At 34.3% G+C, this 27,128-nt stretch overlaps 1 pseudogene; it reads right to left on the bottom strand.

Annotated features, from left to right (window-relative positions):
* Positions 1–9,019: 9,019 nt before the first annotated feature.
* The window catches only part of LOC129503015 (Y-box-binding protein 1-like), a 159,655-nt pseudogene continuing 141,546 nt past the window's right edge, over positions 9,020–27,128 (bottom strand).

The following is a 27,128-nucleotide window of genomic DNA, read 5'->3' as shown; positions in this document are numbered from 1 at the left end:
GAAAAAGAAAGCTAAAATTAGTATTTAATATCTCAAGATTTCTTTCTTTTTAATATCTCAAGATTTCTAAAATTAGATAAGTAAATCATAGTAAGACAGTATACATTAAAATTTTATAAATATTCAATATTTATTGAATATAAATATTCAATTGAAAATAAAATTAAATAGCTATTTACTTAAGGAAGAAAATATTAATGATTTAAGAGGTGAAAATACATTGAAAATATTTCAGTGTAGCGAAAACTAAAAATCCTGTTTTTTAAAGTAAGATGATTAATGAACATGTCCTCAAAAGATGTAGATAAGCCACATAAAGGCCTTTTAAAAATTATTTCCTTTTCATGCAGATTATTTGGTATTTGCATATACACGTCAATTTAAACGGTTATCATAAGCAGGTTAAGAACACGATATTGTGCTTAAAGAAACTGTAATCAGGAAATTGGATCATCATGTACATAGTTTAATTGTGAGATTATCTCTTTCAACAAAGATCTAAGTATGAAATTTTACAGGTCCTAAAATTCCCAACATTTTTCTCACATAAAGAGAACCAAACTTTCTTATAGTATAGTGAATATAAAGAGGAACAAAAGAAGCATCAGCAGTGTAATAACATACACAGGGTTAAACAGTTCTTTTTCAAAGAAATGTAGAACTAAAATATTCCTAAAGGTCACATGCCATCTCTTCAGCCCATTTAAGGCTTCTGAAATGCCACTCTGAAGTAAAATAACTACCTCTCCAGAAGAGTCATTCCATTAGAGAGCCAACTAACATCAGTACAGAGATAAATGGGAGAACAGAAAATTGATTTTACACTTGTGCTGTAAGTGTGGTCAAATGTTATAGGGCCAGCACATCAAATAGGATTTCAAAGAATTGCTGTGCCTGGAAAATAACAACATAAAAGGATGTGGTTAAATACAGCTTAATAATGGGTCTGATGTGCTCAGTGTATAGTAAAATATTTATTTACTCTTTCTATTTGTAATATGACACGTTCATATATCACTTTTCTTTTTGTTAATAAATTTATTATTTCAATGTTCCTGTAACTAATACCTTTCATCTCAACTCATGCTATATCACACATACCCAGAGGCGTGCAAGCATGTCACGGCAATGATTTATATTTTGTTTGATTTAAAACTTATAGATTGTGCCTAATAAAGATACTTTAATTAAATTTTGTTTTATACGGTGCCAGGTCTGTATGCAAATATTATCCTGATCAAAATATAAAAAAAAAACTATTTATCAAAAAACTATTGAAGTTAATTAGATCCCCTGGAAGCACAAAACGAATGTTGCCTTTCAACTCTCTGTGATTCCTTTGGCTTCTCCGTGATGTTTAAGTTGCTATAATGCTCAATTGGGACCTACCATTTCTTTTCAGGTGTTTTGATCACACTGTAGTTGAATAGCATCAGGTATGATGAATGTGATACAGTGTATTCCTTCCTCACTGTACTAAAGAGTCTCGGGGGGTAAGTAGAAAGCTGGGCAATGACATTTTTAAAGGCTTTGGTATGATCTTGGCAGCCTAACAAGAAAGTCATAGCTAATATTTTTTTTCCTTTTACAGACATTTGGGGCTATTCAAGACCAAGATAGCCTCTCTCCACATATTGCTAAGCAAGTGATCAATTCCAGGGTAGAGTGAAAAGTGAATGAATTTCCCCCAAAGTAAGGAAAGGTGATTTGGGAAATTTAATTCTTTCTTAAAGATGGTTCTAACAGAGCAGGCTCTGAAATCTACTCTGTCTTTTCTCCATGCTTTGTTAAATCTTTCTCCTTAACACCTTGCTGTTTTTGTGTCTACAGATTTTAAAATCTCAGATCACTCCTCACTACCTCAGTTTGTTTCCTTTTTATTCTTTATTGCGAGAGAAGAGAGATTTTGAGCCATACATAATATCCGTATTTTATCCTAGGACACATACTGCTTCATGGAACTTGAGTCTCTTCTCAAGGAAAAAAAAATCACTTTGCCCCAATTCCAAGTGCAATTTTGAGAGGGATGGGATTAGATTTGTATTCTGAACATTCTCTTACTGGAAGTGTCACTTTATTGTTATTGGTCTTTTTAATTGACTAATAGTTGACATATAGTGTTATATTAGTTTCAGATGTACAGCAAAATGATTCAATATTTATATATATCATGAAATGATCATGACAAAAAGTCTAATTAACATCTTTGTACACAGTTACATTTGGTTGTGTGTGTGTGATGAGGGACTTTTAAGATCTACTTTTTTGGAAATCCGATTTTAAGTCAGCATTTCCACCTTGCTTCTTGAAATAAAGATGGAGTGTAATAATTTATTTATTTATTTATTTATTTAATTTTTAAAAAAGATTTTGTTTATTTATTCGTGAGAGACACACAGAGAGAGGCTGAGACATAGGTAGAGGGAGAAGCAGGCTCCCGGTGGGCAACTCGATGTGGGACTTGATCCCAGAACCTCAGGAATCACACCCTGAGCTGAAGGCAGATGTTCAACCACTGAGCCACCCAGGTGTCCCAAGTCTAATAATTTAAAACACAACTTCCTTTCCTTGGTTACCCAAGTACAATGATGTAAAGAGTTAATATTAAAAAAAAAAAAAAAGAGTGCCTCTGAATGTAGATGCATTTGGTAGTGATGGTAGAATCAAGGAACTTAATAAATACTTTAGTCTTCCCCTTCTTTAGCACATGGGCTGCTGGTTAGATTAGGTACCTGAGGAATCAGGAGCTATCAAGTTACAAAAAAAAAAATCACTGATTCTGGGGGTGCCTGGGTGGCTCAGTTGGTTGAGCTCCTGACTCTTGGTTTCAGCTCAGAGTCCTGGGATCTAACATCTCCCGCTCCCTTCAGCTCTGGGATCAGCACAGAGTCTGCTGGTCCCTCCCACTGCTCCTCCCCTTGCTTGTGTTCTCTCTCTCAAATAAATACCCCCCCCCCCCAAAAAAAAACTGATTCTGTGCTAAATCTGGCCTGTTTCTGTTGCTCTTCCACAATGTTCTCTCCATTCCTCTCTTTGCAGGTTTAAACTTCTTGGCATATAGTTTTTAAATGAGGTCACTGATTTTTGATGTCTATTTTCTTTGAGGAAGAAATAACGTGCCTTTTTCCAATATAAAAATATCTAGGTAGTAAACTATAGTTTTGTCATAACCACATATTGGGCCTTATAAGCTCTGTTTGAATCTGAAGGAATATGAACAGTGATAATTTATTTGGTTTTATTTGCTTGCCCTCATAATTCAGACCTTCTATATCTGGGAACACAGTGATAGTTCTTTTTCTTTCTTTTTTCTTTTCTTTTAAATCCATGCCTCTCCTTTTCTCTGTTCAGCTTGGTTCATTTCATTATCATTGCAGTTAGGAGTCAGTAGTAGAATCTTAGAAATGAATCATCAAATCTAACCTTAGGGAAAATGAAGTCAAGCTAACAGTGGGGAAGGGGCCTGACCAAGGTCAGACAGCTGGTGAGGGACAGAAGAAAAACAGGAAGAATGCTTTTCTGAGTCCCAGTGGAGGGCTCTTTCCATGCATGCCATTGCCTTTCAGAAATCACAGCCAATGCTTTCCCTTTTCTAAGGTACTCATCCTGAAGACATATTACAATATGTTTTCACTGCTGTCTTTGCCTATATGTTACATCCAAGAAAAGGGTGATGACTAGTTATTCCTTGGTCTCCTCCTATCATGTTACAATTGATGCAGTACTTTCATATTTAGTACATCACAAGACAGCAGTTAAGCAGGATGACTTATTTTTATTTTTTCATTTTTGATTTTTTTTTAAAGATTTTATTTCTTTATTCATGAGAGACACAGCGAGAGAGGCAGAGACACAGGCAGAGGGAGAAGCAGGCTCCCGGTGGGCAACTCGATGTGGGACTTGATCCTGGGACTTCAGAATCATGCCCTAGGCCGAAGGCAGATGCTCAACCACTGAGCCACCCAGGTGTCCCAGGTGATTTCTTTTTAAAAGGTATAAAGTGCAGTAACACTTTTTATTGTCTGCAATGAAAGCAACACATAACCATGCACGTATTAATCATTTATTAATTTTGAGGCATTTAATTCCATTCTGTGGGCAAAACATGAGACATAGTCCCTACTTCTGTATTAATTAGGGTTCTCCAGAGAAAAAGAACCGATAGGATAAATCAATAGATAGAGATTTATTATGAAGGATTGGCTCACACAATTAGAGAAACTCAGAAGTCTTATAGTCTGCCAGGAAAGCCAGTAGTGCAGAAATAATCCAAACTTAAAAGCCTGAAAGCCTAGGGGGAATATGGTGTCTGTTCTAATCTGAGTTTCAAAGCCTGAATCAGGACAGGAGAAGGTAGGAGATGGTGTCTGAGCTCAAGCAAGAGAGCAGATTCAGCCTTTTCCGCCTTTTTTGTTCTATTCATGCCATTAGTGAGTTGGATGATGGCCTCCCATCTTAGTGAGGGTGGATCTTCATTTAGTCAATCAATTCAAATTTTAATCTTTTCTGGAAACACCTTTACAGATATATCTGAAAATAATATTTTACCAGCTGTATGGGAATCCCTTAGCCCATTGAGATCAACACACAAAATTAACCACCACAGCCTCCTAGGAACTTAGGTTCTTTTGGGAGGGGTGGTGTGAGGAGGCATCAATGCATCAATGATGCATCGATGATGCAGTCTTAAATTTGTATGGCTCTTGGTAATTTAAAATAAATTTGTGTATATATTCTTTTACTTGGGCTCTGTAAAAACTCCAAGAGATAACCAAGTCAGAGATTATTATCAACCCTAAAATCAGAAAATCGAGGTACAGATAAACATTTGAAAAGTTAGTTACTTGCTTGATTAGCATATAGTAAATATATTTTCCAATCTAACTACTTATAAATCACTATATTTGTAACTGCAACATGTTCCAAATCCTGATAAATGGGAACCGTAACATACATTTAGACATTCAGGCCTGGTTATATTACAAGACCATTTATATTACCAAAATGGAAAACTAATGGTCCATAAGCAAGCTGTTGCCTATAGTCACATTTTATTTGATTCATACAATGTTTATTGTTGAAGAATTTCTTAAAATAAGCCTTAATACACAAAATTTCAAGATTATACCAAAATATATTTTTAAGTTTTTATTTTAATCATCTGGTGCTCATCATAAGTGCACTGCTTAATTACCATCACTTATTTCACCTATCCCTTCACCCCTCTGCCCTCTGGTAGCCATCATTTTGTTCCCTATAGTTAAGAATCAGTTTCTTGGTTTGTCTCTCTCTTGATCTCTTTTTCCCTTTGCTCATTTGTTTTGTTTCTTAATTTCACATATGAGTGAAATCATATAGTATTTATCTTCTCACTTAGCATTATACTCTCCAGCTCCATCCATGTCATTGTGAATTGCAAGGTTTTATTCTCTTCGATGACTGAATAATGCCCCATTATCTTCTTTATCCATCCATTAGTTGATGGACACTTGGGTTGCTTCAATATCTTGGCTACTGTGAATAATGCTGCAATAAATATAGGGATGCATCTATCCATTTGAATTAGTGTTTCTATGTTCTTTGGGTAAATACCCAGTAGTGGGATTGTTGGATTGTACGGTAATTCTATTTTTAACTTTTTGAAGAAACTCCATGCTGTTTCCCATAGTGGCTACCCCAGTTTGCATGCCCACCAACAATGCATGAGTGTTCCTTTTTCTCTACATCTTTGGGAACACCTGTTAGTTCTTGTGTTACTGATTTTAACCATTCTGACAGATGTGAGGTGACATCTCATTGTAGTTTTTATTTGCATTTCCCTGATGATCAGTGATGATGAACATCTTTTCATGTGTCAGTTGTCTGTTCATGTCTTCTGCACATTTTTAATTGAATTATGTGTTTCTTTTTATATATTTTGGATACTCTTTATAAAATATGTAATTTGCAAATTTCTTTATCCATTCAGTAGGTTGTCTTTTAGTTTTGTTGATTTTTGTCCTTCACTGTGCAGAACCTGTTTATCTTGATGAAGTCCTAATAGTTTATGTTTTCTTTCATTTCCCTTGCCTTAAGAGACATATCTAGAAAAATTTTGCTACAACTGATGTCTGAGAAATTACTGCCTGTGCTCTCCTCTAGGATTTTGATGGTTTCATGTTTCACATTCAGGTCTTTAACCCATTTGGAATTTATTTTTCAGTATGGTGTAAGAAAATGGTCCAGTTTCATCATTGTTTTGTATATTGCTTTGCAGTATTCCCAACACGATTTGTTGAAGAGGCTGTCTTTTTCCGATAGGAGGGTCTTCCCACTTTGTCCAAGATTATTGACCATATGGTTGTGGATTCATTTCTGGGTTTTCTATTCTGTTCCATTGATCTATGTGTATATTTTGGTGCCAGTACCATATTGTTTTGATTACTACAGCTTTGTAATATAATTGGAAATCTGGAATTGTGATGCCTCCAGGTTTGTTTTTCTTCTTCAAGACCACTTTTTCTATTCAGAGTCTTTGTTACATACAAATTTTTGAATTGTTTGTTCCAATTCTCTGAAAAATGCTGGTAGCATTTTGATAGGGATTGCATTAAATGTGTAGATTGCCTTGGGTAGTATAGGCATTTTAGCAATATTTGTTCTTCCAATCCATGAGTCTGAAATGTCTTTCTATTTCTTTGTGTCATCTTTATTTTTTTTTTCATAGTGTTCTATAGTTTTCAGAGTACAGGTCTTTCACCTCTGTGATTAGGTTTAGTCCTAAATATCTTATTATTTTTGGTGTAATTATAAATGGAATTGTTTCTTAATTTTTGCCTCTGCTGCTTCATTATCGGTGTATCATGCAAAAATCTTTATATGCAAGTTTTCTTGCACAGTTAGAATGTGTGAAGACATAGGGCTTTCTTCCTGGTTGACAGTAAGTGCTTAGAGTTAAGATGGCAGTTACAATCCTTTTGACACAGTTTCTCTTCATTGGTGGTTTCTTTTATTTAAATATCCATTGACTTCCTGAGGGATTTCAAATTCACAACCTCAGAAAAAGACACTTGAAAAATTGACAAATCTTTCAGATTTTAATCCACCTGGTAACTACTAGCACTGTACATAATGCACCTATAGCTCCATTTAAAAATGTATCAAATGTAGATAATACTGAGTCCTGAGTGTGAAAGTAGAACTCAGTTTGCTTATACCACTTCCATTAGCCTCATCTACCCTAAATTTTGTTTCTGGACTTAAATGATGAGGTCTATACACAATTAAAAGAGTAAAGTAAAACAGATAAAACCTCAGAAACTTAGAGGTTGTAGTAGAATTGGCCAAGACAATTCTACAAAATAAAACTTTTTTTTTTTTTTTTTGATGGGGGAAAGGACAGTGGAAGAGGGAGAAAGAGAATCTTAAGCAGATTCTACATTCAGCATGGAGCCCAATGCAGGGCTCAATCTTCCTTACCCTAAGATCATGACCTGAGCCAAGAAATCAAGAGTTGGATGTTTAACTGACTAATCCACCCAGATATCCCTATTTTTGAAGTTTTATATACACTTAATAAGTATGTAATACAGATTAGTTTTAGCTCTTTTACTGGCTATCATTACAGATTTAAACCATTTATTTCCAACAACTCCAGGTATCCCTCGATAATTGTCTGTATAAGCTGATTATCAAGCACTTTTCCAGACCTGTATGTCTCTACTGCTGCCAGCTACATTATTACTTTTACAATGCCAGAATTGATAACATCTATAGTCTTTTGTGTAATTATAATACTCTTTTATACATTGTTTATAAGTTTATTTGAAAGACTATAAAATAAAAACCAATGTTAAGTATATGGAAATATTATTTACTATAGAATCGATTAGTATAACTGAATCTTCAGAGCAGGGAATGTCAACAATCCTGTGCCAGGAAACCTCTGCCACTCAACAGATACTGCTTCAGTCTGTACAGTCAAATAGATTCTTATTTCTTATACTGTATTAGGCTCAAATTTAAGCTATATTTTAAGAGGTTGCATAAGTGGGTTACAATTTCCTTCTATGCATTTTTGTTATTCCTGGAATTTCTAACTTCCTTTTAAAATGTATATGACAAGATTACCCTTACCTCATCACCATTACTACTTATTGAATGGAATCCACTTTATTCTTGTGTGTTCTACTGACTGTTCATCATTGAGATTAACTGCTTTGTAGACTTTTGTTCAGCTGTCTTTTTGGAACTCACTGTCATTGAAATCTTGGTTCAATATCACTGTTTTTTAATGCAATTGTGTTCTTTAGCTTTGTTTTTGCTAGGACAGATCACCAAGTATTTTAGCATTTTTTTTCTTCTTAAAAAAAAGTTATGAGGGAAATAAACTTCACTGAGTCTCTTCATGCCTGAAACTAACTTTATTTTCAATCAACTTATTCATAGTTTGCTGTTAAAATGTTTTCAAAATCACCTTACTTCATACTTTTGGAGATATTGTTCCATTTTGTCCTTGCATTCAGTATAGCTAGTGAGAAGCCTAATAGAAATTTGATTCATATTATCTTTTGCATAACTTGTTTCTGAATTTGGAAGTTTTTTGAGATGTTCTATCTATTTTACTCTATATTACTATTTTCTAATTTAACCATTTATTAATAGATCCTTGCCATTTGTTGACTTTTTTAAAAAAATAAAGTTGCAAACTTTTATTACAAATTAAAAATGAGGCTCTTAAAAGTCTCAACTTGATCAGATATGAAACAATTTAAAAACCTTTAAAGATGTATTTAGATAAAACAGGCTTTAAAAAAAATCACGTTTGTCATTATCAAAAAGAGAGGTCTAGGTATAAATAACAAAAACACCATGTTGCATAAACAATGTAGATAGTCTATTTAGATGGTCTGTGGGCAAAAAGCAAGCACTTAAAGTTTTCTGCTCTAATATCTTGTTCTTTCTTATTGCTGGAATTCTATCTTCATTTCTTTGTGTTGGATAACTAAACCAAATGATGGTAGAGATGGTAAACCTGCATTTACTCAGCCCTGCCCTGCTCAGCCTTGGGAGTGGATGAATTCTCAGCTATAGGATGGCTACTTTTCTCTCTTAGCCACCTTGTGGTTTAGGGTTTTCTGGGAGTCTGTGTAGACACCAGAAGTTGCAGCAGTACTGACACTGAGGTGGCTGCTGACCTTAGGTCTCATCTCCTTGGTTTTCCTTATTTTCTTCATTCCCATCCTCTCTGGGCTGTTTTGGCAACAAGGCCCCCTGTGGAATATGGTATATAATCTCGATACACATTCTGTCTCACTGGTCTACCTTGTTCTCCTGCACCCTCATTGTCAGCACATTCCATCACTTCTCCCTGCAAAGAAGGGTCAGAATACAAGGAGTGGAGGCCCTTTGGGTCTCCGCTCATAGTAAGGTGGGAACTGCCACCTGTGGTAGGGTCTGCACTGTGGGGTCTGGCCTTTAGGAGCACTCTGCCATGCCTCGTTCTCTTCCCAACTCTCACTGTTCTAGTAATTCTACTGATAACTGCATGTACCACCACCGCAATGTGGATAGCATCTATAATGGTTTTCCTGTGCTTTCTCTCTGAGAAAACTATTAGACAGATAGGATAATAAAAATTAAACCTCAACATCTGCTAAATTTTCATTTTTCAGACTGAATACCCATATGATATAACCTAGAAATAGAAAGGAACCTCCTCAGTCTGATACACAATATCAATGAAAAACATACAACCTACATCATTGATACTTAATAAAAGTCTGAACGCTTTCTCCTCAGTATCTGGAACAAGGCAAAGATATTCACTCATACCATTTCTATATAATATTGTATTATATTTCTTTTTTTGTGCACTAAGGCAAGAAAAAGAAAGAAATTACATCCAGATTAGAAAGAAAGATCTAAACTGTCTTTATTCCCATAAGTCATGATTGTCTTTGTAGAAGACACTGACAAATATACAAAAAAGCTTCAAGAGCTAATAAATTTTAATAAGGTTGTAGGATTCTAAATTAATGTACAAAAATGAATTGTATTCCTATATAGTACCAATGAAAAATTGGAAATCAAAATTTTCAAAACACCATTTCTATAGCAAAAAAAAATTAAAGTATAGTTTAGCAAGAGTTCTCTACATAGTGAACTAAAAACATTGCAGTACCAGACTAAATAAAACATTAATAATTTGAGAAATATTACATGTTTGTGAATTAGAAGACTTAATATTATTAAATGTAAATTCTCCTTAAATTTATCTATGGATTCAAAACAACCCCAAATTCCAGAAAACTTTTTATTTTAATAGAATTTGAAAAGCTGATTCTAAAATATATATGGAAATGAGGGAGTTCTGAAATAGCCAACACCATTTTACAAAAGAAGAAAGTTGACAGAATTATTCTATCTGATTTCAATATATATAAAGCTATAATAATCAAGACAGTCTGCTTTTGGTTTAAAGAGAGATATACAGGCAATGAAATATAGCATTTAGAAATAAACCCAAAAGTGAATGATCAATTGATTTTGACAAATATTCCAATGTCATTAAAAATGGAATAATCTTTTCAACCAATGGTACTCATGTAATTGGATATCCTTACACACACACACACATGCACACATGCACACACACTTCAACATTTGCTTCATATTATATATACAAATTAATTTCAATCATTAATCTAAAATGGAAGCAAAAAACCTAAAAATTTTCTAGAAGCAAACACAGGAGAAAATCTTTGTAACTCTGAGTTAGGCCAACATTTCTTTAGTAGAGCACTTACATAAAAATAAAACCTATGTAAAACTAAAAAATTAGATTTCATCAAATTGAAATATTTTCTTCTTTAAAAGTATCTAAGAAAATGGAATGTCAAACCACAGAATGGCTGAAAATATATGCAAAACCTATATCCAGAACATACAAAGAACACTTAGAACTCAATAATGAGAAGATAAACAACAAAATAAAAATTGGGCAAAATATTTGACCAGACACTTTACTATAGAAGATATATGGTTGGCAAATAAGCACAATTGTCTCTATGGAAACGCAAATTAAACTTACGATTTGATACCAAACAACATCCACTGAATCAAGCTAAAATGAAAGAAAAATCTGACCATACCTCGTGTCAATAAGGATATGCAGCTACTGGGACTCATGAAATCTTGTTGGGAATGCAAAATGCTACAGACACTTTGGAAAACGAATGATTTCTTATGAAGTTAAACATACACTTACCATATTACACCAACAATTCCAATGCCTGATCTTTACCCAAGATAAATAATAAAGAAAGACTTGTATGTGAATGTTTCTGGAGACCATATTCATAATTGCTAGTCAGAATTTGGAAAGAAACCCAAATGCCCATCACTGATAAATGAACAAACAAATTGTGGCACATCCATGCAATGAAATCCCATTTTGCAATATAATAAAATGAATTATAGATACATGCTACATGACTGAATATCAGAAACATTCTGTTAATTGCAAGGAGCCATTCAAAAAAAGACTACGCACTGTATAATTTCATTTTTCATTTATATAAAATTTTACAAAAGGCAACAATTTAGTGATAAGAAGCACATTCATAGTTAACAGAGGGTAGGGATGGAAAGAGGGTATTAATTGCAAAGGGCAGGAGGCAACATTTTGGTATGATTGGAATGTTCTAGATCTTCATTGAATACATTTTTCAAAGCTTGTTAAATTGTACACATAAAATTGATATACTTTATTGTATATAAATTATACCACAATGAAATTGACACCTCCCCAAAGAATATGAATTTTGTTTTTGATCCAGTTGAGTTTGAGGTACCTGTCAGACATCCATGTAAAGTTGTTTAGTATAAAACTAGACATGGGAGAAACATCTAAGCTGAAGTTCCTGATCTGTGACTCATCGGTATATAGATAATGCAGTTGGCCATGGGTCACATGGTGGAGAGTATTTAAAATGAAAATATAAAAGGTTAAGGATGGGACCTGGTATAATATTCACATGGAGGAATGGATCATCACCTAATTTGACTGAACTGAATGGTAAGAGCTGATTACTACTAAGTCAGTTTAGTCGAATTAGCAATTTTAGAGTGGTTAATGATCATTTCCCTTTGTCAAAAGGCTAAAATTGGTGGAATGTGCATTGACTTGTGACTATAAATGTGTTCAGGAATTTATACTAAGGGACATAGATAACTACCTTGAAAGTGCAGCAGTGATCTTTAAGAATGAGTATAAGAGTTCTAGAGCAAATAAAATAATTAAGGATAAATATTAGATAGTAGAGCTCTCTTGCTTTCTAAGGCTTTTATAATTATCAAAGTCTGGCTATTCCTCATTCATTATTTTTTATAGTTTTTTTTTGCCCTAAAGATGCCAGGCAAAATACCAAGAATAAAGCATACCAAAAGTTGACTAAATTTTTTCTAAATTTCATTTTATTTGTTGATTTATTTATTCATTTATTTATCTACCTCTTTTATAGGGGAGGTAACAACTCTGCATTTTTTGTACTCATTTTCTGTTTTAATCCTCCAAATCTATTAGAAACAACAAATTGAACAGTCTAGTTTTTATTTTCATCAGAATAATTATTTTTTCCTTTAGTATCCTAAATATAAATATGTATTACCTGATTGTACCAAGAAGTGTGTTAGCAGTCTTACTAGAAAATTATACCGAGGGCCTCTTTCAGTTCTGAAATATACTACCGTGCTTTGTGTGCAATATGGTGCATTTTATTGCACTACTCAATTTCTGGGTATCTCCTACTTCTGAGCATATTCAAGAGGTTGAAAGAAGAGCTCCCAAAGTTGTAAGAGATACCGCATACATTACAAATTCTTCAGGAAAGTGGCACTAACAATTTCTTTCCTTCCCAAACTACTGTAAATTTGTCAGCTAAAGAAAAGCATGCTGCAACTCTAATCTTAGTGCTTGAAAGGGAACACTGATACACACCCAGGCAGAAGTACCAATAGGCTAAGTGTGTGGATTATCTAGGACCTAAATACGGATTGGCATCAAATATGCCAATAGGGGTGCGCCATGACGGATAACAGGCTATTGATCCAAAACCAGTTATTTGCCAGTGAAGGCAAGAAAACAAACCACTGAACTCCAGTTGTTGGTTCACCTAGCGAGTTACTTTTCCAGTTCTCTATGAAGCCAGCTGGAAGCCTCCTGTTGGAAGAGCTGGGAGCTAGCGTGCTGATAGATGACTTCCTGTATGCATACAGTGTATCTTCCCAAGAAACCTTCAATACCCAGAGTAAATTGTGAACATCTCCTCCTTAAAGCCCCAAGGAAGCTGACACATGGAGAGAATGATTAATAACAAAATGCAGCTAAACAAATAACAAAACCAGAAATTCAAAGTGATATTACTTGTAACTAGTTCTGTTGACACAACAAAACTCTCAAAAAGATATTTAAAAGTTGACATTTTCAGATTATATCTTCACATGTTTAGACCTGCTATTTTTCCTAAATAGCAATTAATCAAGTACATAACAACAAAAAAAGAAAAAACAATTTAGGATATTTCTTGTGAAGTAAAGACCTCTGAATCAATCTAGTTCAGTATTAGAGAGTATATAATAGAAAATTTAGACAGATTTATCAAACACAGCTAACATTCCTAATTTTATATAATCTCTATACCAATTTTATATAGTATGTTAATGTTGGAAAATAATTACTCCAAAAAATCCAATAAAACTAGATTAATTTCATATCTTATTTTTTTTTAAGTCCAAAGACAATCTTTATCTAAGAAGCTTAGCTAATTGGGTAAAGTACTTCTTTCTTATGGCTTTACTTTCACAAAGTAAAGATTGAGAGTTTTACATAATAGAATATGTCAAAACAAGCAATTCTGAAAAAAGATAGAATGATATAATTAGAGAATTATGAAAATTATGACACAATGAGGTAATAGCAAGGTAAGTTTTGTAGCACTTATTCAGATCTAAAATTCAAGAATAGTATTATTGGGCTTATAAAGTAAGGATTGGCAGGTGCATTTTTTTTTTTTTAAGAGAGAGAGGGCAACAGCAGGGACAGGGGCAGGGGAGGGGTATAGGGAGAGGGAGAGAGAGAATCTTAGAATCTTAAGGAGGCTTCAAGCCCAGCACAGCCCTGAGATCTGATCATGATCTGAGCCAAAATCGAGTCGGATGCTTAGCCAACTGAGCTATCCAGGTACCCCCGGATAATATTACATTTTATACATAACTTGTTATAGCCTAAATAATTAGCACTATGCTTGATATAGACTGAATTATGTCCCTACAAAGATTCATATGTTGAAGTCCTAACCCCTAATACCTCAGAATGTAATTATCTTTGAAAGAGAGGGTTTTAAAAGAGGTAATTAAGTTACATGATGTCATTATGGTGGGACCTAATCCAATATCAATGATAACCTTATAAGAAGAAGAAATTTGGACACAAATACAGAGGGAAGATGATATAAAGATGTAGGAAGAAGATAACAAACTGTAAGCCAAGTAGAGAGGCCTGGAACATAAGCAAAACTGCCAACATCTTGATCTTGGACTTCTACCCTCCAGAACTGTGAAAAAAATAAGAATCTGTTGTATAAGCTACCCAGTCTGTGGCACTTTGTCATGGCAGCTCTAGCTGAGATAATGCTATAGTATAAAAGTTTGTGGAGAATTTTATATTGGAAAAGAGAAGTATCCTGTAAGAATTGACTTTTTAGAGAGAACTATGCTTGAACCATAATGTTTGGAAGATACATGCAAACAGTATTAACTATAAGACAATAGTTAATTGTGATGTGAAGAATATCCTTGGTGCAGTTAAGTTTATAACAATTAATTTTTTTAATTTAAAAAAAATTTAAAAATCCACACATGGTTCTTGTTAGTACCTTTGAGTTATAAGAGACTCTTACAAGAGATTCTAGTTAGATACTCAAACTCCTCTCTTCAGCGTTACTAATTCACAACACTGAATAAAAGAGACCTGTCTTAAGTCAAGTGTTGCCACTTAGTTTCAAATGGCCTTTTGATATATGTGAGAGTCATTGATTAAGCTTTGAAGGATTTTGTAGCATATTATCTCTACATAGGTAAAGAAAAATTAAATTTATCCATGAGAAAGTGATACCTAATTTTTATATTAATGAGACATGATAGAACATAGTTTGATAAACTATTCATATAAAGGGCCAGATAGTAAATACTTTACACTTTGCAGACCACGTGGTCTCTGTTGCAGGTAATAAACTATGAAGCAGCTATTGCTGTTATGTAAATGGTGGTATTGCTGTGTGCCAATAAAACTTTATAAAAATAGGTAGAATCTGGATTCAACTTGTAGGATGTAGTTTGCCAACTCTGTAATAGAAGACACAAGTTTTATAGAAAAGAGCACAAAAGAAAAATAGCTTTTTCTAGTGTTGAATTTGATTTTGGGAGAGTTTCTTTTTTCCTTTTTGTTTTTAAGTCAGGATTTTCTTTTCCATATAAAATGATCAGAATTTCTCCCATCTAACCTCATTTAAAAACAATAACAATAAAGTAGACTTATTTGGAATCTCTATTTGGTGAGGTAAATTTGTAACACTATTTGTATAAGACTCAGGAAAGTAGGAAACAGTTTTTAAAGAGTTTTTATGCAATATCTCAGGGCATTTTTTTTTTCATATGATTTTCCTAACTGTATTATGTACTCTGAAGGAAAGTTACTTAACAAGATCAACCATATGGGATGTTTGGGTAACATTTACTACGCTTAGTTACTGGTTACTCAGGGCCATGTATCTTTGTATGATATGCCCACAGTGTATTTCTAAAAGCCAAAAGTGAAAGCACTATTTTTTCCTTAAATGCCAGTAGTTTTCATGTATAGAGTTTGAGGAGGTATACTATCACATAGACTACTGGAAAATTACGTTAGTTTTTATTAGCTGTCTCTGTTATCTTTATTGATGGTGAGAGCAGAAAAATACCAAACCGTAAATATTCTGCAATCCCCTTGTCCTGCTGGAATTTGGGAAAATGGAATGTGGGGAAGAGCCTTTACTTGCAGTACCTATTAGGAGTGTAGGAGAAGGGAGATAGTTCATGTACCTAGTGTGTCAGAAAGAAAGGGTTAAAAAAGAGAGAGGAAACAGCAGTGGGACTTTGGAAAAAGAGATGTTTATTTTTTTTAAAGATTTTATTTATTTATTCATGAGAGACACATAGAGAAAGGCAGATACATAGAGGGGGAAGCAGGCTTCCCGTGGGGAGCCTCATGTGAGACTCAATCCGTGACTCTGTGATCACAACCTGAGCCAAAGGCAGGTGCTCAACCAGGTGCCCAAAAGAGATGTTTAAAGAGGATTCGTAGGAAGTCATCTTATATAATGTGATATAATCTCCTTCCTGTGTCTCTAAGAAAAAAGAAATCTTGAAAACCTGTATGCTTGTAGAGGAGTTTCAATTCTCTTTTCATTTTGCAAAAGATAACTTGAATTTGGCATTAGCTTGAGAAAACAGTATAATTCAGTTCTATTATCTTTGGATTTTTTTTAGTGGGGATGATTTCATTACCGAAAGTTTCTCTGAGTTCTGAATCTCAAGGGTCTTACAGAAGTGTTTGTGCAAATCATTTCTATATTGAGCAAAACTACCAGTGATCAAAGGTACTCTAAAAGGGATTACAATTCTTGTTTATCCCTCTCGCAGAAAGTTGTTAGTTATACTCCACGTATGCTGAGGTAGAAAAGCACCTGAAACAGATTTTGTGTGCCCTTTTCTATAATGCAAAAGTATAATAGAAAAGCCTTTGTTCTAAGGAAAAAAAAATGTAGGAGGACTTTTTCTTCAACTTCACAAGACTAGCTCCTTGTAAGGGGTTTCAGAGCTCTAATTTATTTATAACAGAGTTGGAGCTCTCTTGAAAGTGAAGGACGTGATGATCACTATTCCCAGTTTTGGGGTACTAGATGACCTTGGCCAAAGCCGAGGGAGGGTAATATGATCTTTTATCTAAAATTAAGAATGGGCTAGCCTTGATCAAAAGGGACAAAGGGGACAGATACTATAACCTGCTCTTACCCTGCTCTTGTGGAATGTGGCAATGTTTTTAAGTGGGAAAGCTTGGTTTCCTGGAATTGAAATTTCTAAAGCTTAGGTTTACTTTGGTGAGCTCAACTCTTCTCAAGTTTCAGTGGCACTTAGTGATGAAAGTGAAGTCAGTGAAGGAGTTCACAGCTGAAATATAGAGTTGTCAGAAATGCAAATGCCTTTAAGAAAAAGAGAGCAAAAACATGGATTTTTTTACATGTACCATTAATAACTATTTTTACAAAGATAGGGGTAAAGAGTTTTCTTAGACTCTAGTTTAACTTTCAAGTAAATTTCTTTTTTTTAAGGTTTTATTTATTTAAGAGAGAGAGAGAGAAAAAAAATAAGAATGAGGGAGGGGCAGAGGGAGAGGGAGAAGCAGGCTTCCCACTGAGCAGGGAGCCCATCAAAGGGCTTGATCCTAGGACCTTGGAATCATGACCTGAGCCAAGGGCAGAAGCTCAACCAATTGAACCACTCAGGCACACTTGAAGTAAATTTTTAGAGAAGCGCATGGTGATCCTTCAGCCTCATTTTTCCAGAATTATTTTTACATAGAGGAGGCACTTAATATGAGTTTGATAAAGATATTTCTCTATGGATTTGTTAGGACTACACTGCTATAGCTGTTAGTGAAGTCAACTGGCCAAATGATTGTTTGAATTGTCTATAAAGGTAAAAACTTCTTTTTAACCTATTTTGGAAACAGCTTAATGGTTTTTAATATGACATAAAATATTTTAAAATACATTCACCTCTGTGTAGTGCTTGTGTTGGTCCAGAGGACATGTAACTTTTAAAGACTTGGGGGACAGTTTGGTATAGGAGATATTTATTAGAAAACAATTTCCTATGGAACAAGAACATGTAGTTTCATGGTGCATGGCTGCCTCATGATTTCCAGATTTCAATGGTTCTGGTAGATAAAGGGAAATTTGGCGAGGTCAGAAGAGAAAAGAATACATTTATTCTTCAAGTAGGAAAGATAACTGCCTCAAGTGTATAGAAGAGGAAGAACCGAAGTTATTTCTGGTGACCGGCCTTTTTTTTTTTTTTTTTAAAGGATACTTCAGTCTGAAGAAACCATTAACCATTTAGGGACAATTTTGGAAGATTGATATATAGAATTCAGAAAAATAGGCTTGAGAGCCAACAGCTCTTATCTAGAAATGCTAAAGGGAACCTGATAAAAATGATTGGCTCTACAAAACACAAGAAGGACATTAAGAATTCATTACAATAAATAATATAAATGGCATATGTGTTATGAAATAAAACTTCCCTAACCAAAGGTTGAAAATTCCTATAATTCTCTGGTTGTTTGACAATTCTAAATGAGTTCTTGTACCTAGAAACACATTCTGTAAATAAGTTATGAAATCCCCATGTAGTCATTTTGCTATGGTATTAGCATGACATTTGTCACTAATATGATGCAAATATATTGTTTATACACTTAGAATGCCAGTAAATTTGATATGACATTAAAATATGTAGCTGAATGCCTCTGGTGTCAGTTCTGGCTCATTTAGACACTCTCTTTGAATAAATAAATAGCTTAGTTGATGGCACCTTTTAAATTTTTTCTTCTACTTGATTTTAATAGATTATTGCCTCTCTCAGTGCTATTTGAAATGTTTTCTTCCTTCATTTACAACATAAATTAACATGTCATTTTTTTCATGAATTTTTGAAAGCAGATAGGATAGTGACAGTACTTGTTCAGTGTGCATCTGTATACAGATTTCAAAGCTTTAAATAAGTCGTTTGAAGAATAGGCCTATATGAGCATATGTCATTGCTATGCAATTATCATAGCTAAAAGTGCAATGTCACCATTAGAAAATGAAACAATGCCAGAGTTGTGGTAAAATAAAAATCACTTCTGGAAATAGAAACTGCTGGCCGTTAGTTACTTTCCATATTCTGAGGTTATCCTTTGACCTTGAGAGGAAATGTTTTTGTGAGTATTGATCAATATGACTACCAATAACCTTTTTACATTTACAAAACTCACTGACCTCTTTTGTTTTTGGCACTTAAATAAAATAAAGCCAATAAAATAAGAAGTAAATATAGTCTTTCAACTGTAGGATGCAAGTATAATCTTTTATTTGTAAAGAATATGAAAATTGTACTCTGTTCATATCTTGACATTCATTGCAATACTTTGAATAATATATTAATTCATTTATCTTTCTTTTAATATTTATGAATGATATTTTCCTATATTTTTATTGATTACTATTTTACTTGATTAAAGTTAAAACTTCAATGTTTCCATCTTCTTTTTCTTCAATATCCTTTTTATTATTATGAAGCATCCCTGCTTCTCCCAGGATTTACATATTAATCAATCTACAGTCAATTATGATTTAACTTGTGTTCATTCTGCTCAAGATATTTTAGCAACCACTATAACTTGAACAATTGTAACTAATGATCCTTTCTCCAGAAATGGACTTTATTGCCAGTTCTAGGTAGCAAGGTTTATCCAAATTAACCAATCAGCTTAATCTAAATCTGCAGAGACATTTCTCTGAGCGCTCTTTCCTCTAAGGCATTGCCTTACAAGCCTTCCCTTTCTTGGTAACTCCCCCATACCTTCAAATAGGTTTAAATATATACAAATATAAGTATATTATCTTTCTAGTTGTTCTTACATAAATATATAATCTTTCTAGTTGTTTTTGTGATATGGTTGTTCTGAAACAATCTAGTCTGCCATTCAGAAGTCATATTCTACCTTTAATCAGAAGAAAAACAAGCTAGTCTGTCATTTGGAATCTATATTCTACCTTTAATCAGAAAAAATATTATATTTTACAAGTGTTTCTATTTCACTTTTTAAAAAGTGCATTCCTTATATTGGAGCTTTATTGTTTATTCCCATATCTTTGCTCTTTTCTTGAATCTTTTTAATTTCTTTGACTTTTTCCTGAATTGTATGAGAATTTCTAATTTTTCTTTCTACTTCACTAAGCTGATATCCTGGAAGTCAATTCTAGTTGAGGATGCTAGTTTATTATTATTTTCTAATTTTAATTTTCTTTAGTCATTTGTAACCTTGTTTTTTCATTGTCTTTATATTTAACTAGTGTTTTTTGTTTGTTTGTTTTTAAAGTTTATCTGTTCTCCTCTGGATATTTATTTCAAATAGCCAAGTCTTCTTGTCAATTCTTGTGATTATAAACGGTTTTCTAAATATTTATGTTTTTGCAAATTTTATTTAGAGATGTTATTTCTCTGAATATTCACTAAAAAGGTCCAATTCCCTTTGATCTGAAATCTTATATCTCATGAACTTTGTATTTAACTTTCTCATTTTTCCTTCTTATACATAAACTCTTGAGCAATACATAATAAAAGGTTATAGAACCCTTTGTTCAATTGGATATTTGCCAAATACATTCATAGCTGCATAGACTGAAGTCAGTTTGGTGCCAACCACACATTATAATGCATTATTTATTTATTTTAAAGATTTATGTACTTATTTGAAAGAAAGAGTGGGGGATGGGCAGAGGGAAAGAATTCTCAAGCAGACTCCCTGCTCAGCATGGAGCTCCACTGTGGCTCCATCACAGGACCCTGAGATTATGACCTGAGCTCAAGTCAAGAGTTGGACACTTAACCGACTGAGCCACCCAGGCATCCGCGGTTCTCTTTCATTTAATACAGAATATTATATGAAAACTCAAATACTATAATTCACTGCTTCTAGGGATTTATTTTCACTTTTTTAAATATTGTATTTTACTCATCTACACTGTTTTCTAAATAAAATGTTTATTTGAGGATACTTTATTTCCTAATGAACCACCACCATGTATTCCCTTGTATATTCTACTTTGGAAATTGCATTCTCTGAATGCAAGTTATATATCTTTGTGTTTCTTTCCCCAGCACTGCCTCCCATCTTTATGCTCTTATTGTCTTGGATTCTCATTTAAATGTTTCTGTCATGAAACCCAAAACTTATCTTACATTCTCTTAAATTGTAACTCTGTTCTAGGTCTCAATTTGCTTATAACTGATTTGTTTATCTAAAGCCAGGATTCCAGCAAAATAATTATGCTGCCCCTTTCCCTTGATAGTGGCTAGATATAGATTATGACTTTTTGATCACTGATTTTTATTTGACCAATAATTTTAGTACAACTCAAAACAAACAAATCACAGAGAAAGCCAAAGAAAAGCTGAGTGTGTGAAATATTCAGTCAAATTTGCAGAATTGGCTTAGAAAATCTTCAGATAAAACTCAAACCCTGTAAGACTTGTCTAAACAAAAAAAAATAGACATTTAAGTGGTTTCCATCACTGAAGACAGTGCATTATACTAAAATAAACAGGGAAATACCTTTAGCTGTCATTATTATTTTTTAATCTTTAGAAAATATTTATAATCATATTGGAAATGGTATTCTTTTCTTGTGCCACTCTATCTGTTAAACTCAGAATGGATTTAAAACAATTATAAGAAATAGAGTTTATTGTCCTTGCAAAGCCAAAGTCATGGGTATGTTCTTTTTTTGTTGGATTAAGGGATGAATCAGTGTTTAACTATTTAATTTTTAAGTCACAAATGATGCAACAGATGGTACCAAATTCACATAAAAAAGTTTAATTCTCTTATGGTGTTATAAAAGGCTTTGAATGCATATTCCAAATAGATGTACAATTAAAGCTTACTGATAGAGTAAATGTCAGTTCAGCAGCATTGAAAAATACGATTGATGAAATAGTAGCATCTTATAAGAAAACTGCCAGCCTTTTTAGTATCTAGAGTGTACATTTTAAAACTGGCTTTTCGAACACACAGAAGGCAGAGAGACTTAGACAAAATGCCAAGATGGAAAAATTTATCCCAAGTGAAAGAACAAGATAAGGCCACTGCTAGAGATCTAAGTGAAACAGATACAAGTAACATGCTTGATGCAGAATTTAAAGGAACGATTGTAAGGATACTCACTAGACTTGAGAAAAGAATAGAAGATATCAGTGAGACCCTTACAAAAAAGATAAAGGAGTTTAAAAAGAATCAATCAGAGATGAAGAATGCAATAAACAGATTGGAAATAGGCTTGATGCAATGAACAGTAGGCTGGAAGAAGCAGAGGAGTTAATTAGTGACTTAGAAGACAAAATAATGGAAAATAATGAAGCTGAACAAAAGAAAGAAGAATTATTATATAACATGAGAATAGACTTAGGCAATTCAGAGACTCCATCAAATATAATAATATTTATATTATAAGAGTCCCAGAAGAAGAAGAGAGAAAAGGGGGCAGAAAATTTATTTCGAGAAATTATAGCAAAACCCCTCCCTAATCTGGGGAAAGAAACAGATCCAAGAAGCACAGAGAACTCCCATTAAAATCAACAAAAGCAGGCCAACACAAAGATATATTGTTATTAAATTTGCAAAATATAGTGATAAAGAAAACATCTTGAAAGCAGCAAGACAAAACAATTCCTTAACTTATGAGGGAAATCTCATAAGGCTACCTGGGAATTTTTCAACTGGAAGTTTGTACGTTTTAATATATCTATTAAGTCCATCTGGTCTAATATGTCATAGAAAGCCAATATTTCCTTATAGATTTTCTGCTCAGATGATCTATCCACTGGTTAAGTGGGGTATTAAAATCCCCTACTATTATGGTATTGCTGTCAATTTCTTCCTTTAGGTCTGTTAATATTTGCTTTACATGTTTAGATGCTCAAGTAGATTCCATGTTGAGTGCAGAACCCAATACCCAATGTGGGGCTACATCTCAGAACCTGAGATCATGACCTGAGCTGAAACCAAGAGTCAGACGCTCAACGGAGTGAACCACCACCCATTTTATGTTTTTGATGTCACATTTTTCGACTTTTAATTTTGTGTGTCCTTTAATTATTATAATAGTTATTTTTTGTTACTTTCACCTTCATGCTAGCTTTATAAGTGGTTAGTCCTTTATCTTTACTGTATATTTGTCTTCTTTACGTGTGAGATTTTTACTTTCATATATTTTCTTGCCCTTTCTTTTTAAAGAAGTCCCTTTAATATTTCTTGTAAGGATAGTTTAGTGGTGGTGAACTCCTTTAGTCTTTGCTTGTCTGGAAAACTTTATCTCCCTTTGAATTCTGAATGCAAACCTGGCTGAGTTGTGTATTCTTGGTTGCTGGGTTTGGCAGAGTGAGGCCATAGGAGAGTGCAGGGGCAGAGTAAGCTGTACTGACAGGGGAAAGGAATAGTGGAAAAATGGCTCATTCCAGCACTTATGTCCTTGGAGAGAATTCCAACAGACCCCTGCCTCTCTGGCAGAGGCTGTAAATTAGCCAATGAGTCTCTTTCATATATAGTCTAGGTCTTTTTTAATGTGTTGTTCCTTTTGCTCTGGGTCTTGGGGCAAATGTGTCGGTCTGCGTGTAAGCACTTTAACTGAGAAGTCTGAGTTTCCTACAGCTCATTTGGTCTCCTAGGCATAAGCACTATGGGATTTCAAAGACATTTTGGGAACTCATCTCTCTGGTGCAGGTACCAAGGGTTGGGATGTCTGCTGTGAGGCTCAAACCCCTCATCTCTTAGGGAAATACTCTGTATTTCTGACATTCCTCCCACTTGTGGATTGCTGCATGGGGAATGGGGTTTTTGACAAGACTGTCTTATACCTCTCCTACCAGTCTCAGTGTGGTCTTTTTATACTTTGTTGCAATTTTCAGGTCTTTCTGACAGAATTGTCCTATTTGTAGCTATAGATTTGGTGTGTCTGCGGTAGAGGTGAGTTCAGGCTTTTCCTACCCTACCATCATGAACCATCCTTTAATTTGGATCTTATTTTCCCTCTCTTATTGATATCTTTACTGATATATCACCTATCTACTCTCTTATGATCTTAACGATCCTTTGAGATTTGTTTTTCTGAGGTCAAGAATATCCAGATTGTTGCTAGATTCAGTGACATTATTTTCAGTTCTATTATCTTCAGTTCCTCAGATGCATTTCAAACAGAAGGTCACTTCCATCTTCCCTTGACTTCTGCAGCATTTCAAAATCCTAGGGCTGTGACCTATCTCACTCTTTTTGTGTTATCACAGTCTCTCTCTCTCTCTTTCTTTTTTACTCTCCCACAGCCATCCTCCTACAATTCTCTAGCTATTGCTTACAACATAGATCAGTCTCTTCCTATTGCTTATCCTCTTTGCTTCTTCCCTCAGGCATTAACCCATTCTTCTGCCTTCAGTGATTACCACATTAATGATAATTCCTAAATAGGAAATGTAGTGATCAAAAAGGAATTAATGGACACAAATCTGAAGGTTTTCACTGAAAGAAATCTGGTAGCTAGTATTTGACTTATTCTGCTATTGATCTTGATGTAGAATGAGTATTAAGCTATTATGTTTTATGTTTGTTTTCTTTTCTTTTTTCTTTAAAGAAAAGCTATCTGCCTTTTTAAGTAGCTTGCCATAAATATAGGAAATAGATTAATATCATAGTACTGAAGCAAGTGGAATGAAAGAAGTTTAAGTGGAGAAGTGTATTGGTAAAATCCTAAATATCATTTAAAATATCACTCACAAGGGGATTTTTGAAGGGAGTTTTTCTTTTTTAAAAAGATTTTATTTAGTTATTCATGAGAGAGAGAGATAGAGAGAGAGAAGCAGAGACAGACAGAGAAAGAGAAGCAGGCTCCATGCAGAGAACCTGATGTGGGACTTGATCCCGGGACTCCAGGATCATGCCCTGAGCTGAAAGCATGTGTTCAACTGCTGAGCTGCTCAGGTGTCCCTGAAGGGAGTTTTTCATTTAAAATCAAATATTCCATTTATAATTTTTAAACAATCTCTTGGGGCTTAAATTTGCTCATTTGTAGATTTTGTCCCAGATTTTCCCTACTATCTTTTTAAGGATCACAAATTATTAATATGTTGTCTCAAAAGTCAGCTTTGAGTAAAGCCGACTTACTCAAAATTATCCATTATGTAGGTTATCCCTAAGAATGTGAATCATGTAATTTTCAATTAAAAATAATTATAGCAGATATGAGGAAGAAATATAGTCTTCATGTCTTTCTTGACTTATTACATGGTTATAAGACAAATTCTCATTAGAACAAAAGAAATGGGGCAGCCCTGGTGGCTCAGTGGTTTAGCGCCACCTTCCGCCCAGGGCGTGATCCTGGAGATCCAGGATCAAGTTTCATGTCAGGCTCCCTGCATGGAGCCTGCTTCTCCCTCTACCTGTGTCTCTGCCTCTCTTTTTCCGTGTCTCTCATGAATAAAAAATAAAATAAAATATTAAAAAAAAAGAACAAAAGAAATGGATGAGACCCTTCCCGCATTTTTGGTATCATTTAAATGGACAGTGAGGTGTTTTGTTTTTGTTGTTTTTCCTTCTTTGGATAATAAATATAGTGAGCTCCTTTTAAAGATTTGCCATGCTCCTCCATATTTGAATTTATTCTTTTTTTTTTAAGATTTTATTTATTTATTTATTCATGAGAGACACACACACACACACACACAGAGAGAGAGAGAGAGAGAGAGAGAGGCAGAGACACAGGCAGAGGGAGAAGCAGGCTCCATGCAGGGAGCCCGATGTGGGACTCCATCCTGGGACCCCAGGATCAGGCCCTGGGCTGAAGGCGGCGCTAAACCCCTGAGCCACCCCGGCTGCCCTATATTTGAATTTATTCTTTGCTGACAATCTATGTGACACTAAACTCATGACCCCCAAAATGAGTACATAATTTTCTATTGTACTCTAAAATACAGCAATACACTAAACATCTTTTTAAAAAATCACAAGCCATTTCATGAAACTTTAGACTATCCTTTGGCATTTTACCTGTCCTGGTCAGGAGTTCATGGCTAGGATGTCAGGATCAGTCAGGAAAATAGAAAGGGCAAGAGGCAGAATGTGCCAATATTCTAATATCTGTTGAACATCTAAATATTCAATATTTAGCACCTGTTTTTTTAAAAAAATTTATTTATTTGTCCATGAGAGACACAAAGAGAGAGAAGCAGAGACACAGGCAGAGGAAGAAGAAGGCTCCAGGCAGGGAGCCCGATGTGGGACTCGATCCTAGGACTCCAAGATCATGCCCTAGGATGAGGGCAGATACTTAGTTGCTGAGCCACCCATGCATCCCTATTTTGCACCATTTTTAAAAGATGTTTTCTCAGAAATCCCAATGCTAATATACCATTGATAAGAATCTAATCACTTGGTCACCTTCATATGTAAGTGTTTCCCCATAACTACATATATGGGGAAAATGTCTGTTGGATAAAAAATTAGTAGTCTACTCAACAACCCTGAATCGTTCTCAGGGCCAAATTTGCATGTATTTTTTATCTGTATCTTGCCAGGTAGATGTTAAAATTCACATCTTGCAGATGAGGAAACAGAGGTTTAGATGGGCTAAATAACTTGCCTGCTGTCATGCAGGTACCATGGTGTACAACTAGGAATTGAACTTATTTCTACTTGACACAGCTGCTATCTTAACCACCATACCTCATTGTTCCTGAGTTGGTCTCTTGTTGGCTTTATTTCAGGAAACCAGCACTGGATTCCAAAGATGAATTAATTCCTACTAAAGACATGCAGGAAACCTGGGTTGATGTTCAAATATAGTAACCTTTTAAAAAATTCATAGGTCCAAGATGTCTACAAAGACTTATGAATCTGCTTGCTTTGCTGTTTTTTGATTTATTAAGGAGACAGGGCCCAATGATATGGGCTAATACTGGGAAAAACATTTTAAGATAAAAAGAATCTCTTTCCATGAAATGAAATTTTAAATATTGCAGTTCTGATAGTTGCATTTTATAAATATGCTTAGCTTTTTTGTTAATAAAAATCGGGATCAATTGGTAGATAACTGGAGTAACAGTACTAGTAGATTAACCCCAAATCTTTTTTCAATCCCCTTCTTTTGTTCTTCCCTCTGTTCGAAGGGCTGGAAAAACCACATACTTGTTCTTATGGTCGCCACATTATGAATGGTGAAGTAATTCAGTTCTGGTTA

The sequence above is a fragment of the Nyctereutes procyonoides genome, unplaced genomic scaffold (genome assembly GCF_905146905.1).
Source record: "Nyctereutes procyonoides isolate TBG_1078 unplaced genomic scaffold, NYPRO_anot_genome, whole genome shotgun sequence".
NCBI lineage: Eukaryota > Metazoa > Chordata > Mammalia > Carnivora > Canidae > Nyctereutes > Nyctereutes procyonoides.
This window is presented reverse-complemented; position numbering and strand designations above follow the sequence as displayed.